At 49.4% G+C, this 19,910-nt stretch overlaps 1 pseudogene; it reads right to left on the minus strand.

Moving 5' to 3' along the window:
• Positions 1-10,624: 10,624 nt before the first annotated feature.
• Positions 10,625-10,844, minus strand: LOC146046477 (U2 spliceosomal RNA; annotated as a pseudogene).
• Between the last annotated feature and the right edge of the window lie 9,066 nt (positions 10,845-19,910).

Genomic DNA, 19,910 nt, shown 5'->3' on the forward strand with positions numbered 1-19,910 from the left:
GCGTTTGCTGATATTGGGCCTAATTCAGGCCACTATTAGGCATTTTTAGTAATATGCACCTGCGCGCATCATCCCTTAAACCGCAATCGCATTCAGGAAAATGTGGCCACAGTCTAAAGGCCCGTACACACTAAACGATATGCATTATCGCTGGTGCCACGAAAACGGGTGAACACTGCACAATATTAAAGATATTGTTCAGTGCCGTCACTGGGACCCCCTTCGGGCTTGCAGTCACAGCTTTAGGGCCAACGGGGAGTTAGCAGGGACACAGTTACCGGGGTCACGGTCCTGAAAAAAACAGGCTGCAGCTGTCACTGGGCAAAAGCAAAGTGCTGTTTATGAAATGAATAGGTTAAATCCCCCAGATTTTATTATTTGTTACCAGTATCTTATATAGCGCACATATAGGGCCTTATTCTGCTCGGTACGGTGGGACCATATACGGGCGGATCGGTTTTTTTTTTCATCTGCGCATGCGTAGCTTTCGCAATGCGCAGGTGCGGCGACCTCACATCGCTCATGGACGGGTCTCTCCGTGTGAAAAAACCTGTCTGCAAGAGTACGGTCATTGTGGGTGGCATGAGAGTGTTTTTAGGAGGAGCGGCCGGAATAATGAGGAAAACTGGGCGTAAACATGGGCGTACACGGGGGGTGTGCACCAAAAATGTACGGTGCTACAATCGCTCGATCGGCGAACGCACCGTGCATTTTGGGCCAAAAACAGGCGGACGCCAAAGATCCAGACCACCCCTAGAGATACCGTATGAGAGCGGACGCCTGGGTCTGCTAATTAACGCTGATTACTAAACCTGAATGTAATAAGCAATGCAAAGCATCACACAGCCCTCAAACACATTGGAAGCATATATTTCTACACTTCTCTACATGTAAAGGTTGTTTTAATTTTAGGTAAGATTCATTCTAAGACCTGCTTATATATGTCAAGGTAGTTTTTTAAGGTAGACAATTGAGTTAATAGAAAACAATTATTGAATAACAGAATAATTAATTAATTGTCTTAATCATAGTTGAAAGGCAAGATTTGCAGTGCCATATATGTGAAGGGTATGCCACCGTGCACGGACGTACGCTCACTCTCACGATCGGTGACACACACTGAGTTTTCCATTGAGAAAAAGGCGAGACCCGTCCGTGCACTGTGGCGTACGCTCAGATATACGGAAGATGTCGGTGTGAAAACGGACTAGACCCATCCGTATACGGTGGCGTATGCTCTGTTGTACGCCAGTTAACGGTGTCTAAGAGGAGACCCGTCCGTATACGGTGGCGTACGCTCAAAGTGAATGTAATTGTTTCTTGCGCCCGTAGCTCCTGTCTAATGTGACGGGGGCATTGGTTCGTGAGTGCAAATGCACAAGTGACATGGACATGCATCATGCAGTTATGTCACTGTTGTAGAACAGGTGTGTGCATTAGCGGATATGAAGAGTGCTACAGTTACCATGACAACTGATAGCAACATAAGCGGCCTTGCCGGTGTTTATTACAACGCATGACAGGTATATAATGCGCAGAATCGGGCCGGCCTACGGAAGTAATTCCTCAGCCTTCTTGTTCCATGCATGTAGCCACGTTCCATGTGATATTGGGCCTTTTTCAGATTTCATCGGTACTGCGCGCATTCGCACGCAGTACCGATGTTGTGCGTCTGCGCAGGCGTGTTTCTGTGCAGGCGCATGGTGCGTGCACCCACGGCGACCTTTCGGGTCGCCGGGTGCACGCACCCATGGCAGTGAGGGGGGGGCGGAGATGGGCGGGGAGCGCCGGGCTGCCCCATTACCATATGGGAACGCCCAGCGTTCCATGGGCGTTTCCATGAGAACGCTGGGCGTTCTCATGGTAATGAGGCAGTGACGCGGGTGTGTGGGCCAGGTAGCTGACATCACCGGATGTCAGCTGCCCGCCCATATCACACCAGCGTGCACGCTAAACTAAGCAACTCAAAAGTCACTTATATAAGCGTGCACGCTAAACATCATTCGATGGTCACTGACCATCGAATGATGTGGGCGGACACCCCAGCAAAGCGAATGGATGTTTATGCAAAACATCCATTCGCTGTTGTGCGGGCAAAGCCGCACTTTGCTGGGGCGGCGGGGGGGGGGGGGGGTGCGTTCGCCGGGCGGGGTTTGGTGGACTCGCAAGGCTGCTCACTCTCACGATCGGTGACACACACTGAGTTTTCCATTGAGAAAAAGGCGAGACCCGTCCGTGCACTGTGGCGTACGCTCAGATATACGGAAGATGTCGGTGTGAAAACGGACTAGACCCATCCGTATACGGTGGCGTATGCTCTGTTGTACGCCAGTTAACGGTGTCTAAGAGGAGACCCGTCCGTATACGGTGGCGTACGCTCAAAGTGAATGTAATTGTTTCTTGCGCCCGTAGCTCCTGTCTAATGTGACGGGGGCATTGGTTCGTGAGTGCAAATGCACAAGTGACATGGACATGCATCATGCAGTTATGTCACTGTTGTAGAACAGGTGTGTGCATTAGCGGATATGAAGAGTGCTACAGTTACCATGACAACTGATAGCAACATAAGCGGCCTTGCCGGTGTTTATTACAACGCATGACAGGTATATAATGCGCAGAATCGGGCCGGCCTACGGAAGTAATTCCTCAGCCTTCTTGTTCCATGCATGTAGCCACGTTCCATGTGATATTGGGCCTTTTTCAGATTTCATCGGTACTGCGCGCATTCGCACGCAGTACCGATGTTGTGCGTCTGCGCAGGCGTGTTTCTGTGCAGGCGCATGGTGCGTGCACCCACGGCGACCTTTCGGGTCGCCGGGTGCACGCACCCATGGCAGTGAGGGGGGGGCGGAGATGGGCGGGGAGCGCCGGGCTGCCCCATTACCATATGGGAACGCCCAGCGTTCCATGGGCGTTTCCATGAGAACGCTGGGCGTTCTCATGGTAATGAGGCAGTGACGCGGGTGTGTGGGCCAGGTAGCTGACATCACCGGATGTCAGCTGCCCGCCCATATCACACCAGCGTGCACGCTAAACTAAGCAACTCAAAAGTCACTTATATAAGCGTGCACGCTAAACATCATTCGATGGTCACTGACCATCGAATGATGTGGGCGGACACCCCAGCAAAGCGAATGGATGTTTATGCAAAACATCCATTCGCTGTTGTGCGGGCAAAGCCGCACTTTGCTGGGGCGGCGGGGGGGGGGGGTGCGTTCGCCGGGCGGGGTTTGGTGGACTCGCAAGGCTGCGAATTCGCAGCCTTGCGAATCAACCTGAATAACCCCCATTGTCTCAGCAGACCTTAGAGCACCACAAGTCCCATAATGCTATCCTCACAGAACTTGCTTAGAATGTGCTCTGTTGAATTTGAAGTTCTCGGTACATGCCAACCTTTTGGGGGTCAACCAAATTCCTGCCAACCGTATGCAGGGGCAATCCCTTGCATTGCACACACAGACACCACAGAAGGGAGGTGGGCCCCAAATAGTGTGGGCTGCCCACTCAGCTGCTGGACCCCATAACAGCTGTTATCCTGCTACTATCTCAGTTTTTACTCCCATGGGTTTGAACCGTCAGTGACAATTACAGCATCTTAGGGGCCGGTCAGAGGGCAGTATTCAATGAGCATTTTGGTGATGTGCAGCGAATCCTGTTTAGGATTCGCTGCACATTCGCCACTGCTCGCTGCGTTCTGGAGCCTCGCCGGCTCCAGTATTCAGCGAGCCCCTGGCTGGCGAATTTTAACTCCTGCAGGGAGCCCGAGGACGGCGGCAGGCAGGGAGATGGAAGTCTCCCTGCCTGCCCCAGAACGTTTGTGGGGGGGAGGTGGGCTCCCCGGGTGCCAGGCAGCACAGGCTGCCCCCCGGGGGTGCCAGCAGGGGATCGGGTATATTCACTACACCCGATCATGCATATGTAATGATCGGGTGCAGTGAATATATGAATATCTAATGAGCGGCTCGGCTCCGGCCCCCTGCTGGCTGGTCTGTGTAAAAAATATATATATATATTTTGTTTTTAATTAAATATATATTCATGTGCTTACAGCACATGAATAAAAATAGCATGCCCCTCCTCAGAATAAAATTCCTGATTTTTTTTACACCAAATGTAAAAAACAAAACACTTTATTTTAAAAGTTCACATTTCACTTCACCATAAAAAGATAGCGATTGCTACTCAGTGAATCATGGCGAAAAAAACCTTGAAATGTATTCGCCATCTGGTCATTGAATAGGGTGATTCACCGTTTTTGTCAAAAATTCGCCTTACAGCACAAAATGCCCATAAAAACATGGCGAATCAGCCTCATTGAATACCGCCCAGTGTGTTAGGAACACTAACATATACAAACAGGCTGACTGGGGCTATACCTCCCAGCTGGGAGAGTTGAAAGTCCCAGCTGCCACCCGCTTGTCAGCAGTGAATAGATGCACAGCATTTATTCCCTGCAGGCAGAGGGGCAGCAGCGGCAAAATGGGGGCATGGCCTCGCACGAGTGATGCAATTTGAAGGCCACGCCCTCTCATCATGAGGCCACACCCCCAAAATGTTGTCTATTATCGGCGGTATACTGTTGGTGTGGATTGTACCCTGAGGAAGGGGCACAGACTCTGGAAATACTGGTATTTGGTGACGTCCACGTTGCCATACTAAAGCCTTTTTACTGCTATAATTGTGTTGGAGTGCCTTTCTTTGGATGGATAAATGAATTTTTCTAAGTGCACCCAATTCAGTTGTTGCTTTAACCCCTGAGTGCCGGCATACTGCAGGATGTATATATAGATATAGATATGGACAGCTGGTAAAAAGGACCCGTAGGGGATGAAGAGCACTTGACAATGTTTGAGTTGTATGGTACATTAAACGGTCCATTTAAGTGCACAAAGCCTCACCTCATCATGGGGAAAATGGTTAACGCCTTTAGTAACCAGGTGGTGAGCGAAGCGGAGTGAGACACTGTATCTGAAGCATGGGGAGTGTCCGTTTGGGTCTCTTGTTCCGACCGTGCTCCTCCTCTCCCCGCCCACTCTCCTCCCCAGGTCCTCACGGCGAAGGGGAACTAGTCACAACCATTCTGGAATTGTGCTGCAGCTAATTCTTGTTCGATAGATGTCATAAGTGGGAAAATAATGTCCTTTGTGTAATGTTTTTGTTTCTCAGTGTTTAATATTTGTGCATTTTTTTTACATGGCTTGACAAAAACAGTGTTTAAATGTTGCTCACAACATTCATTCTCACGTTCATGCTGGATCGACCCGGTAATTGGTGAGGGGGGTTACCCGGTCCAGCAAACCGGTAGCAACACGTCAATACGAACCGGTTAAAAATAAGCTGCTTTGCAGTGTAAACGGGTTAATCGGGTTGAGCGACCCACTTCCCGTTCACACTACGGAGGAGGCTGTACTTGGAGGAGTGCCAGCTTTTAGTGCTGCCTCCTCCCCTGCCCCCTATGACACTCCGCCGCTCTGCCCCACCCCCACATGATATCAACGAACCGGCAATATTGCCAGTTCGCTGAAACAATCAGAACGGACCAAAATCTGTCGCCCTATGAATAAACAAACTTTGCTATGGGATTTGCTACATTGTAATTGTCATGCTAATGTTAGATACACAAACAGAAATAATGAATTAACAAATTGTATCATTAACAACCGATTCCCCTAATTATTCCAGCTGCTCAAAGCATTTCACTGGCAATGTATGTTCCAACAGATGACAGATTAATGATTTGAATTGAGACAATAATTGTAATGAATGAAAAGCACTTCTGCAATGATTGTTTGTGCAATACGCAGCCCTCTGTGCGCTCCACATGACTAATATGGGGATAAATTATGTGTTGTACTTTAATTACACTGCAATGAAGTGAGCTAGTGCCTCTGGCACAATTTATATTCAATAAAACAACATCAGTGGTTTAATGGAAACATTGATGGATTCTATGGTGCTAGAAATCAGTAGGAAAACACTTTGCAGGAAACACAGAATGTGACGGCAGAAAAAGAAGCACTTGGCCATGTAGTCTAATCTTTTTGGAACCATATTCATACCTCCCAACCAGGGGGCCGACAGCTGCTGCAGCGCTTCTCGGTGCAGGTAAAAAAAGGAGTGTGGCCAACTATAGGGGACAAGGCCACGCTATTACGCCTGGGACAAAAGTACCCCCCTCTCTGTGCCACTGCTCCCAACTGCCTCAATAACAGCGGAACAGTCCCACTAATTGGAGACTATTCCACTGTCCCTCCTGCTGTGGGGCGGCGTTGGGGGCAGCCGGAGATCACTGTTGCTCTGCTTCATCAGATCCCATGTCCCCGGGACCTTTTATGTATGTTTAGACTCCTAGGCAGAATGTAATTTGCACATGTGTGAGGCACACACCTGTTCTATAGTAGCCCACAGCTTGCACAGTGCATCAGCTAGACCAAGCCTGTTTTTTCTCCAACATTAAATCTTTATTTCAAATTTTCATAGTAATAACAAGGGGGTAAACAAAAAGGGGATAACAAAAGGAAAAGGGATGGGGGATTGAGGGAGCAGGGCATACGACAAAGCCTGTTTAAGAAATACACAATCACCTTGCCCCGAATTACCGTTCCTTCTCATCTGTCGCTGGAGGCTTTTATAAACCAGCTGCACACCACAGCATCCCCAGTATAGACACCATAAGGAAAGTAGGTTATACATGCTCACGTGGCTGACTCCAGTGTAGGTGACAGTTGCTTGTAATGTCCACCAATAGTGGCAGGATGTGGGGGTCATTAGTGGCACGGGTGTGTGCTAATTAAGTGTGATCAAACATTTTGTCAGCTCTGCCCCAGGCCCAGGTGGGTCCCTTTGTCTTAGGAAGTGAGTGGGGGCGAGTGACAGTAGTCAGGGGTAGGGAAGTTGTAGGACAAGTTTGGGTGTCCTTTGATGGCCTTTTAATACACAATGCTTCAGGTGAAATCCAGAAACATGTTATGCTCTGGTGATGCTGTTGGTCTGTGGTGACTGTATTACATGTGTGAGTCTGAGTGCAGAGAGAGCCTGGTGATGCTATTGGTCTGTGGTGACTGTATTACATGTGTGAGTCTGAGTGCAGAGAGAGCCTGGTAATGCTATTGGTCTGTGGTGACTGTATTACATGTGTGAGTCTGAGTGCAGAGAGAGGCCGGTGGCGCTATTGGTCTGTGGTGACTGTATTACATGTGAGAGTCTGAGTGCAGAGAGAGGCCGGTGATGCTATTGATTGGTTGTGACTGCATTACATGTGTGAGTCTGAGTGCAGAGAGATGCTGGTGATGCTATTGGTCTGTGGTGACTGTATGACATGGGTGAGTCTGAGTGCAGGGAGAGGCCGGTGATGTTATTGGTCTGTGATGACTGTATTACATGTGTGAGTCTGAGTGCAGAGAGAGCCTGGTGATGCTATTGGTCTGTGGTGACTGTATTACATGTGTGAGTCTGAGTGCAGAGAGAGCCTGGTAATGCTATTGGTCTGTGGTGACTGTATTACATGTGAGAGTCTGAGTGCAGAGAGAGGCCGGTGATGCTATTGATTGGTTGTGACTGCATTACATGTGTGAGTCTGAGTGCAGAGAGATGCTGGTGATGCTATTGGTCTGTGGTGACTGTATGACATGGGTGAGTCTGAGTGCAGGGAGAGGCCGGTGATGTTATTGGTCTGTGATGACTGTATTACATGTGTGAGTCTGAGTGCAGAGAGAGCCTGGTGATGCTATTGGTCTGTGGTGACTGTATTACATGTGTGAGTCTGAGTGCAGAGAGAGCCTGGTAATGCTATTGGTCTGTGGTGACTGTATTACATGTGAGAGTCTGAGTGCAGAGAGAGGCCGGTGATGCTATTGATTGGTTGTGACTGCATTACATGTGTGAGTCTGAGTGCAGAGAGATGCTGGTGATGCTATTGGTCTGTGGTGACTGTATGACATGGGTGAGTCTGAGTGCAGGGAGAGGCCGGTGATGTTATTGGTCTGTGATGACTGTATTACATGTGTGAGTCTGAGTGCAGAGAGAGGCCGTGATGCTATTAATCGGTGGTGACTGTATTACATGTGTGAGTCTGAGTGCAGCGAGAGGCCGTGATGCTATTGGTCTTTGGTGGCTGTATTACATGTGTGAGTCTGAGTGCAGAGAGAGGCTGGTGACGCGATTGGTCGGTGATGACTATTACATGTGTGAGTCTGAGTGCAGAGAGAGGCCGGTGACACAATTGATCGGTGGTGACTGTATTACATGTGTGAGTCTGAGTGCAGAGAGAGGCCGGTGGCGCTATTGATCGGTGGTAATTGTATTACATGTGTGAGTCTGAGTGCAGAGAGAGGCCGGTGGCGCTATTGATCGGTGGTGATTGTATTACATGTGTGAGTCTGAGTGCAGAGAGAGGCCGGTGGCGCTATTGATCGGTGGTGATTGTATTACATGTGTGAGTCTGAGTGCAGAGAGAGGCTGGTGACGCGATTGGTCGGTGATGACTATTACATGTGTGAGTCTGAGTGCAGAGAGAGGCCGGTGGCGCTATTGATCGGTGGTGATTGTATTACATGTGTGAGTCTGAGTGCAGAGAGAGGCCGGTGGCGCTATTGATAGGTGGTGATTGTATTACATGTGTGAGTCTGAGTGCAGAGAGAGGCCGGTGATGCGATTGGTCTGTGATGACTATTACATTTGTGAGTCTGAGTGCAGAGAGGCCGATGATGCTATTGGCTGAGAGCACACCAGATCAGGGTGTAATACTTCTTTCACACCACCGTCCTGGCTCTTCCTATGCTGTAACCAGGACCTGGATTGGATGTCCTGTGCCGTACCACTCACACTGCCCCGTTACCCTGGACTAATCCTGCTCACTACCCAGGTTGAATGCCCAGGTCACTGGACCCAGGTTATATTTCGGGGACCCTTTCACACTGAGGGGCATATTCAATGGGTTGTTGATTGATCTTCAGTTTTTAGATAGACAGTCAGTAGGTGGACAGCAAAATGTCAACATGCAGTAAGTCAACAGGATCAAAAGGTCAACAGGTTGAAATGTTTTTTTTTTTTCCAAATTATTTTGTGTCAATGTCGATAAATGTTGACATGGACCCTCAATTGGTGTAACATTTACCCTCGCATAGCGAGCACTATTATATTCTCCCTCTCCCTCATGGATGCTGCAGTATTAAAAATTGCAAAAAAATTGAATAAATTGTGAAGAAATCATGTCGAATTATAAATGTCGACATTTTGACCCTGTCGTCCTATTGGGTGTCCACCTACTGACTGTCTATCTAGACACTGTAGATCTATCAACCGGATACAATTCAATGTGTGCCGTTATTTCCCACAGTCGGATATGTCGGCACACACCAATTCAATCTTGGACGTTTCCGTCTGTCTTTCTCCCGTGAAGATTCCACTTTTTAAAAAGTCGAAAATGGCCACTAAATTGTCAAATCGGGACCATTTGCAACTTAATGCACGTGGATCGTCAAAGATCGAATAGCTTTGGCCAAACTGGACGATATTTCCTACTGTCCAAAATGTTCCGATAGTTGAAAGAAAAGATTGATTACCTCCCTGAGCTTGAAAAAAACTCAGGAGCCCGAGGTGTGCTCCCTACCACCAGTGCTGTGCCTAAACACGTGCAAAGGGGGCCGTGCGTTCGAAGTGGGTCCATCTCCCGAAGGAGATAGGGCTCCGTTTTTCCCCTAACCCCTCTCAACCATAAGGCCGAAGAGGGGAAAATAGGGAACGGTGGGTCCTCTTCGCCGAAGCTTAGAGAGACCCTCATTCCTCAACCCCCGGAAGGGTTAGGACGGTGGGTCCTCCGCACCCGAAGGTTTGGAGAGACCCTCGGTAGACTTCCCTCCGCCTTGCGGCTCGGGGTCGTCCTCGGGGGGCACGAAGCTCTCCCCAAAAGGCGAGAGCTTCGGCACATTGGGGAAATGGAAGGCCCGAAAGGGTCGACCACACAACCCAAAAAAAGTGACAAAAACTACAAAAAACAAGGAACGTGAAAAGTGACAAACGTGAGAGGGAGAAGAGAAATAAATAATAAAGGACCCTAGCCAGAAGGCCAGGGTGGGGGTGTGAAAAATTGTCCTACCCCATCCAAAAGGACGGGGTAAGGACGTGAAGCGCTACCTGAAGGGGAAGTGCGCAGTGCAAGTGCCATACTAGTGCATGGTGATTTTGGGATCACCCGTGCATGTTTGGCACCCCCGAGTTTCCCCGGGGGCACAGTGCAGCCTCGGACTCCAAGCAACCGACCGATCAGCGTCCGACCAAGGTTTCTCTGTTCCCATCGTAGGGCATTTTCCAGCCCCTGGCATGGGAATGGGTACTCCACTGAGCTTTTCGAAAGACTCCCTTAGGGGCTACGACCCCCTCGGAAGAGCAATCTACTCAGTCCCAGTGTTTCTCCGCTCCCAGGGTTAAGATACTAGGCTGAGCTTTTCGCTGTGCCCAGGCTGGTGGCTTAGCCAACCTGGACCAATCTACTCGGTCTCAGCTTTTCTCAGCTCCCTGGGAATGGATACTAGACTGAGCCTTTCGCTGACTCATCCTTCGGGGGCTACGAACCCCGTCAAGAGAGTCAAACTACTAGGCCCAGTGTTTCTCCCCCCCTCTTACCAGTGGATTTACGGAAACAACACCTCCTACCAAAGGCAGAGGTGAAGGTACTCAGCCAGACTTTTCACCACTCCCAGGCAAAAAAGAGGGGTCCCACACCCTCCGCCCATCAGAGCAGCTACTCAGTCCAGCCTTTCTCTATTCTCTGCCAGAGGCCAGTCCATACCCACTGATAAGAACAGATACTACACTTGATCTTAGCCAAAAGGCCGAGAAGCCATGGTCCAAGTTAACCCAGTGCCAGGTTACTGCAGCAGTGTTGCAGGGGTATTACAGTACATGCCCTGCATCTGAGTGAAGGAGGTCCTCACACTGAGAGACACCTGGGTGATTTGAGGGTGTGTGTCCCACAATCAGGGTGAGATGAAGCAGATACCTGTGAATTTGCTGGGGGTGACCGTGTACAGCAGGGGTGGGGAACCTTTTTTGGGCCAAGGGCCAATTGTATGGTGTAAAAATCCTTCGGGGGCCATATGTAAAAATTTCTCTTACAAATTATCCTGCTGCAGCCGTCCCACGCTCCGGCGGCTGCCGCTGAATAGGACTGACAGTCTCCGGTTGCTGTTGATTAAGAGGAATCTCGCAAGAACTACCGACCTCCCGCGAGAATTCTCCTGTACTTGACTCCCGGCAAAACCGCTGGGTGGGTAGGAGGGCCACTCAGACCGGCTACAGAGGTTCCCCACCACCGGTGTAGAGGCAGGAAAGCGAGACAGACCATCCCACAGCACAAGCATTGCCGAGTGACTAACGCTGCATGTATAACTAAGTGCTATGCCCTGCGGAATAAAGATGGAAGATGGAATAAGCAACTGTAAATAAACAACCTCATCTATTTAAGCCAAATGAATTAGCATGAATGTAATCACATAATGCTCTGTGCTTCTTTCCCTTCAATAAACTGGTTAGCTTCTAGTTTTTTTATTTATTACTGCTTATTATTCCATTGGGTTTATGCTCTTACATGTCGACATTATGATTATGTTGACATTATTTTTTGAGTGTTGACAACATATTTACAATACCCGAGCAAGGTGTAAGCAAAAGGAGCATCTACAGAATGTCATCATGGTCAAAATGTCAACATACTGCATGGACCGACAGCGGAGGTTTGGGCTTAAGCAGCAGGAGGGGAATGCTATGGGATTGGAGAGTAAGGGTTAGCAGAAGGGGAGGTAAGGGCTAGGCAGCTGGAAGGGAGGTTAAGGTGAGGCAGTGGGAAAGGAGGATAGGGCTAGGCAGCCGGAAGGGAGGTTAAGGTGAGGCAGTGGGAAAGGAGGATAGGGCTAGGCAGCCGGAAGGGAGGTTAAGGTGAGGCAGTGGGAAAGGAGGATAGGGCTATGCAGCCGGAAGGGAGGTTAAGGTGAGGCAGTGGGAAAGGAGGATAAGGCTAGGCAGCCGGAAGGGAGGTTAAGGTGAGGCTGTGGGAAAGGAGGATAGGGTTAGGCAGCAGGAAGGGAGGTTAAGGTGAGGCAGTGGGAAAGGAGGATAAGGCTAGGCAGCGGGAAGGGAGGTTATGGTTAGACAGCAGGAAGGGAGGTTAGGGTTAGGCAGCAGGAAGGGAGGTTATGGTTAGACAGCAGGAAGGGAGGTTAAGGTGAGGCTGTGGGAAAGGAGGATAGGGTTAGGCAGCCGGAAGGGAGGTTAAGGTGAGGCAGTGGGAAAGGAGGATAAGGCTAGGCAGCGGGAAGGGAGGTTATGGTTAGACAGCATGAAGGGAGGTTAGGGTTAGGCAGCAGGAAGGGAGGTTATGGTTAGACAGCAGGAAGGGAGGTTGGCATTAGGCTGCAGGAAGAGAGCTTAAGGTAAGTTAATAGGGGATTTTGTAAGACTACTCACCACTCGAAGCTGACCACTGGACCCAGTAGCGCATGCAGGGGGGGTTTCTGAGTACCCAGAAACCCCCCCAGGAGTCTAAGGGCCCTAGGCTGAAAGCTGAGGGTCTCCTCTTTCCATGGGTACACGAATTTTAAAAATCGGCCCTTGGGAACCGGAGATATCTGACTTCAAAGCAGTGGTCCCCATCCAAGCCTGTTAATTGCTCTTCCCAGTCAGATATTTCAGGTTCTTTCTGATTGAGAGTTTTTCTGAGGATATATTCCAAAAGCTGAGACTCTTCCCCTTTGATGGACACTAGTAGCTTGTCTCTACTGTTCCCAGAACCAGAGATATCAGCCTTCCAGCAGCTGGTTACTGCTCCAGCTCCACACACCTGGTATGTAGTTTTATATACTTGTTGGCAGATTATTTTGCCTCCTGAACTCTGATCCCCTAATCCCCAACACCATTTGGTAGGTAGGATTCTCTAGTTTTTAATTCCATTAAAATCTAAGAAATCTATTTTTGGGAACTGGAGATATCTGCAGTCAAGCAAGCTGTCCTCCCACCAGAAAATTATGAATAATAAGCCCACTCCACTATACACCCCTCCTCTGCGTATTAAACATCCTCTACCACCCTGGAAGTAATGTATTAGGGCCCATTCATTCAGCCCAATGCCCCCTTCTCCCACCCCATCTCCCACCATCTGTGCAGTAAAGGGGTAATTAGTGGAAATTACTGATTCAGGCCCTACATGCTGAGCGGTTGATATAATACCCCCTACCACCCGCGGGACATCAAAACTCCCCCCACCCCTACTGCTGGAGGATCGGTAGGGGCCCCAATACATTGCTATGCCCAGGGGTCTACACTGCTGTTATGTATGTATATATATATATATATATATATATATATATGTGTGTGTGTGTATATTATTATTTATATACATTTGGTCTATCTATAATACTTTAACTGACCCGGCATATACTGTGTCACCTAAGTGTCCATCTCCGTGCTTTGCTCCGCCCCTCTGGAAACCCCCTTCTGAAAATCCTGCGTTCGCCACTGACTGGACCGGAAGACACTGCTAAACCCGATACCAGGTAGGTCACCCTTAGATAAAGCAGCTGAGATGGTGAAATGAGTTAGAATTTGCCAATACCTACCTACTTTGGACTGACCCGGACCAGCCTCAGATTACATCATCCTCCGTTGGACCTATACTGCACCTGGAATAAGGGCATCTGTGCCACCCTAATTGGCCACAATTGTGGTACACCACTTCAGCTTCCTATGTCCAAGCTTCAAGCCTATCGGAGTTACATGGACACATTGGCCTTCAACCAAGGTGGACGGTAATTATAGGAATGGACAGCCTAATATTCTTTTCGTGTGAGGCTTTATTTCACATACGTGCTAGCAAGTATATACCAGAAATGCTTTCTTTTAATATTTGGTCACAGAACGTACCTTATTAAATATTTTATTTTTATTGTAAAATCTGTCCAATCGTTCTTAATTGATTTGATACAAAACTGTTATAACAGACATCAGCGCTGCTACTCCACCCCTCTATTTAGACCACCAAGGATGTTTTGTGGACATTCTAATCATGCTGACGATACCACACCCCTGGGGACAAATGAGTAGTGTTGGGCATGCGTGATGGAAAACATGGACTTGTATAGGTCATAACCATACTAGCCAGTAACAAGTGTTCACCAAAAGGTTAAAAAAAAAAAGATTAGCAAAAAAATATTGCATAATAAATCAATAAAAAGGCAACCCGATTCCACATACAGTATCATTCTGTGTTCCTGATGCAATGTTTGCTTATAAGCTCCACTGACCAATCACCTGCAATTAGTCAGTGCTTGTGTAATGCTCCATGTAGCAATAATACATAGTAACAATATATAAACTGAATGCACTGGTTATGGCTGATTTCGGCAATTTGTGTAATTTGAAACCGCTTCTCTTTGTTTGATACATACTGGCATATATTCAATGCCGTGGGCGAGCGGTGACTGCGAGCAGGACTTTTTTGCTCGCAGTCACCGCTCACCCTGTCAGTATTCAACTGACCCCCCCTCATTCGCAAATTCCCCCTCGCTCCGTTTTTTGAGCGAGGGGGAATTTGCGAATGTGCCTCCAAAAGCTGCGAGAGCCGAGGCTAATTACAGCGAGTTTGCTGCACTAGCCGCGGATCTCGCAGTTTAGGGGAATCCTCGCAGTTCTGTGACTGCGAGGATTCCCCTGGAACGTTGCATAGTGCGAGCGGCCGGCGCGGGGGTTAAACTGCGAGGATCACTGGTTTTCTGTGATCCTCGCAGTTTAACCCCCTCGCCGGCCGCCCGCACCGGCATTGAATACTGCTTAGTGTGTGATAAGACACATTGGGGGAAATTTACTAAGATGTGTATTCTACTTCACATGTGGTGGTAAGGTGCCCACACACGCACCGTTGCCGGCGGTGCGATGCTATACTATGGGGTGCGCGCTCCCGCGGCACCTCATCGTACAGTACAAAAAGGATGTGCTGCACATACTTTTTGTACTAGCCTTTTCTAGCATAGCATCGCATCGTATGCACAAGGCATACGATGCGATGCTATGTGTGCTAGTTAAGCCCACAACGCACGCTGGGATCGGTGCGTGTGTGGGCTGCATTACTATGGGCAACCAATCAGATCATGTCTACTATCTTCTAGAGGGTGCTAAATAAATAAGAAGTAGATTCTGATTGGTTGCCCATAGCAACATCACGTGACGTAGAATACACATCTTAGTAAATTTCCACCATTATATTATTATGACGTCAGTGCACACTGCAAACAAGAGACAGGGTAATGTATGGCCAGGCCTTTATGACTCAAATCTCCCCTTAGTCAGCAGTGACATTGTCAGGCATACTACACATTTGTTACACAACTTCTGCTTAGTCAGCACCACTATGGCCATATATAGTCAGATCACATTATGTTTCTCTGATGAAAGTGACAGTTTGCCAGAACAGACACACAAGTTATATTTGTATTCAGAGCAATATACAGGCCTGATCAGAGGTCTTGGCTAGGCTGGCTATGTGTGCAGCTCAGTAAACAGGTAAACAGCGACCGAACACCCTAACCACTCCCCCCTGATGTACTGTGGGGGATAAAGTCCTTAAGGCAGGGGTGTCCAAACTTTTTGCAAAGATGGCCGATTTGGTCAGATGAAAATGTGTGGGGGCCGACCATTCAGCCTAAACCATGATTCATATCCCTCACTCTGCCCCCAGGCAATTTATTTCACCTAGTCTGCCCCCAGTGTATTTTCCCCTGCCTGACCCTCCTTGACTGTATGTCCCCCACCCTGCATGTCCCCCACTCTGCCCCCATTCAATCTATTTCCCCCAGCCTGCTCCCCCTTCTCTGCATGTCCCCCACTCTGCCCCATTCACTGTATGTCCCCCAGCCTGCCTCATTCACTATGTCCCCCAGCCTGCCCCCCTTTCCCTGCATGTCCCCCACTCTGCCCCATTCATTGTATGTCCCCCAGCCTGCTCCCCGCTTCTCTGCATGTCCCCCATTCTGCCCCCATTCAATCTATTTCCCCCAGCCTGCTCCCTCTTCCCTGCATGTCCCCCACTCTGCCCCATTCATTGTATGTTCCCCAGCGTGCCTCATTCACTGTATGTCCCCCAGCCTGCCCCCCTTCACTGCATGTCCCCCACTCTGCCCCCATTCAGTGTATTTTCACCTGCCTGACCCTCCTTCTCTGTATGGCCCCTTGTGTAAGCCAGAGGATGGAGAGGCCAAGCAGCCACCACAAGGAGAGGAGACAGAAGCCTGAGCTCCCTCTCCCTCCGTTGTACTGAGTCTGCTCTGCATGCTGCTGCCCACACACACACTTACAAGAAGACACCAAACCGTGCCTGCCGACACCCGCTCACCGCTGAACACACACAAGGAAATGCGCGCTCGCCGGAGGCCCCGCCTCTACAGTCCCGCATCTAACGCTCCGCCTGCTTCTGGCTGGAGGTGGCGGGCCACTTAAAGTGACATCACGGGACGCAATTGGCCCGCGGGCCGGACTTTGGACATGACTGCCTTAAGGTGTCTGCCAGATGGCTGTACCTAACTTACTGATGGAACCAATATGTTATGTACATTGTGCTACAGCGCCAGCCGGGCAGTCTAAAGCCAAAGTCTCCTTCACACACCACACGCATTAGATCCTACATGCCAGTTGTATGCGCTTCTGGCCCAAAAAGGAGACAGAACCACAGGGCGTGGTATCTGGTTGAGAAGTGTGGCCTAGTGCCACAACCCCCATTTTTGTTATTTCAGGGGAGTGCCAAGTGCTCCCAGAGCAGCTGGGCAACCCCTAACTTTCTTTCCCACACTGCACCCGCAGGTGGGACAGTGTTCAATTAGCAGGCTCTCCATGAGTAATCGGGACAGTTGGGAGGTACAGTATGCCGATAATCTGACATTGGCCCTTATTCTGGTTCACTCACAAAGGCAAATTCTATCTCAAATGGACAAAACCATGTGCACTGCAGGGGGGCAGATGTAACATGTGCAGAGAGAATTAGATTTGGGTGAGTTCTTTTGTTTCTGTGCAGGGTAACTACTGACTGCTTTATTTTTATACTGCAATATAGATCTCACTTTGAATTAAAACCCCACCCAAATCACCAAAACCCAATGCAGTGCACATGGTTTTGTCCATTAAAGAAGGAATTTGCCTTTGAGTATCGTGCGTGGGTTGGGGGCAGGACCACTATAATGCATATATGCATCCACGCCCCCGCACCGCCCACCCGTTGTGATGCCACACCCCATGATGATGTGTCATGCCCCCACTGTGAGGCCACACCCCTTGTTTCACTGACCAAGCTGCCCCCTCCTGCATGGGGTAGCCGAAATGTTGGTATCCTCAACGGCAGGATCCCATATCATAAAATGGTTTCATATTTGAGTTTGCTAGTTCTTTCAAAGTTATTTCAAAGTCATGTAAGTGAATAGCAGCCGTGTGGCAGAGAGCAGGTACAGAGATTGCTGCAGGGACAGTTCATGGAAAGAAGAGATTTATTACAGTGACTCTCGGGCTGAGAGAAACACATTTCACATCGGGGCAGATGGGTCCTTGGAGCACTCTAATAATGGGGAGAGGGAACTTCCATCATCATCCCGACCACATGTAATCCTATCTTTTACCGCTCCGAATCCAGGAAATAAGACAGCGTAATGCCCAGCAGGGAGTGGAGATTCACCACAATTATATGAGTGGGGTCCCGCGGGTTTACTCTACACTGCGCCAAATGCCTTCTTCAAATTGATTGAAAATGACCCAGGAGGATGCAGCACGCAGTAATAGGAAGAAGTCCCAGAGATGGGGTATTCATTATTAATGCAGCACTATGTGCTCAGCCATATCTAACAGGTTATCCTGTGTGATCACATAATGATTGATGTTCTGTGTATCTAATAATCGCACAATGCACCGTGTCCTGAGTTATGGCCGCACTGCAACTGCACTGTACACAAGATTGCCCCAGGCCTTCTGTGTGTGTGTGTGGTGGGGCAATGTGCAGACCCTTGGCACAGCAGACCACAGGGTCAGCTCTGTCCCTATGTCTGCAGAGACATACATACAGGTTTGCATGTTGCAATGCGATCCTGGGTGGTGAATCTCATATTCCGCAGCGCTGTACAGAAAATATTATTACGTAATTTATATAGCGCACACATATTCTGCAGCGCTGTACAGAGATAATTATTACCAGTTATTATATAGTGCACACATATTCAGCAGCGCTGTACAGACAATATTATTACCAGTTACAAACTCTTAGGGCCATGGTGTGAATGGAACCCATGACCTCAGCGCTGTGAGCCAGTAATGCTAACCATTACACCAACCATGCTGCCCTATTAGGTTGATAGTGTCTTCCTCAACAGTGAAAAGGTCAACACATAAAAAAGATCAACATGCACTAGAAATGGTTGACACTGGAAAAAGGTACCATGAGATTTTCATGTTTATACACGGGACTACACGGACCCCCAATTAGTGTAACGTGTACGCTCACCATGCTTCGGGCAGGGTGCCTCGTCCCGCTGGCCTTCTCTAAACTAAAATTTTAACAGTTTTTACTTTTTTGATTAAAATGTGGGTACTTGTTTCCTATCTGGGCGCCCGTCGCGGGCATCGCGGGTACATTTATGCCTGCCCGCGACGCGACCGACGCGATGCCCGCGATTTTCCCATTGAAAACCATGTTAAACCTGAGAAATCGCGTCGGTCGCGTCGCGGCCGGCCATAAACGTACCCGCGATGCCCGCGACGCTCACGATTTCCCATAGGGAACAATGTTAAAAGTCGCGATGGACCCGATTTTAGTGTTAAATGGCTCAATCAACCCGATTTTGCCATAGGAATCAATGTTAAATGGGCCACAGAGCCCATTAACCCTTAAATGTCCCCCCCAATTTTTGACGCCACCCCACGATCGACGCCAACCCGAAGCGTGGCGAGCGCAGCGAGCCCGCGAGGGGCGGCGGTACGCGTCCTCCGACCTTTTCATGCCCTACTATCCACGTCGGCGTGGTGTGAGAATATAATAGTGTGGCGAGCGCAGCGAGCCACCGAGCCCGAAGCGTGGCGAGCGCAGCGAGCCCCGCGAGGGGACGCGGATACCTTCACAGTTATGCGCGTCCCCTCGCGGGCTTCACAGGTGTCCGTGGCGACCCGGACACCTGTGAAGCCCGCGAGGGGACGCGTCTACCTGTGAAGGTATCCGCGTCCCCTCGCGGGGCTCGCTGCGCTCGCCACGCTTCGGGCTCGGTGGCTCGCTGCGCTCGCCACACTATTATATTCCCACACCACGCCGACGTGGATAGTAGGGCATGAAAAGGTCGGAGGACGCGTACCGCCGCCCCTCGCGGGCTCGCTGCGCTCGCCACGCTTCGGGTTGGCGTGGATCGTGGGGTGGCGTTAAAAATTGTTGGGGACATTTAAGGGTTAATTGGGCCTAATTCAGGGTTAATATGGCGAAATCGGGTCAATTGAGCCATTTAACAGTGAAATCGCGGTCAATCAGCCTTTTTAACATTGTTCCCTATGGAAAAATCGCGGTGATCGCGGTCATCGCGGGCATCGCGACCAACCAATTTTACCCGCGATGCCCGCGATCACCGCGATTTTTACCCCCGATGACCGCGATTTTGATCGTGGGCGCCCAGATAGGAAACAAGTACCAAAATGTGTCCCTGCCGTCCAAGATGGATAAGAAATGTGCTCTATATATTTAGAGGGCAGAGTTCTGGGCTTACGTTAGCACTGGCACTTCTCTAATGGAATATTAAATGGCAAAGTTACTGATAATAAAGACTGGACACTGCTTTACAGACCTACACGTGCTATTCTGCTATCGCTGGTGACTGACCACAGCCTGTATATTACTCCCCCCACTGTCA

This window comes from Crinia signifera, chromosome 11 (genome assembly GCF_055691185.1).
Source record: "Crinia signifera chromosome 11, ASM5569118v1, whole genome shotgun sequence".
NCBI classification, from domain to species: domain Eukaryota; kingdom Metazoa; phylum Chordata; class Amphibia; order Anura; family Myobatrachidae; genus Crinia; species Crinia signifera.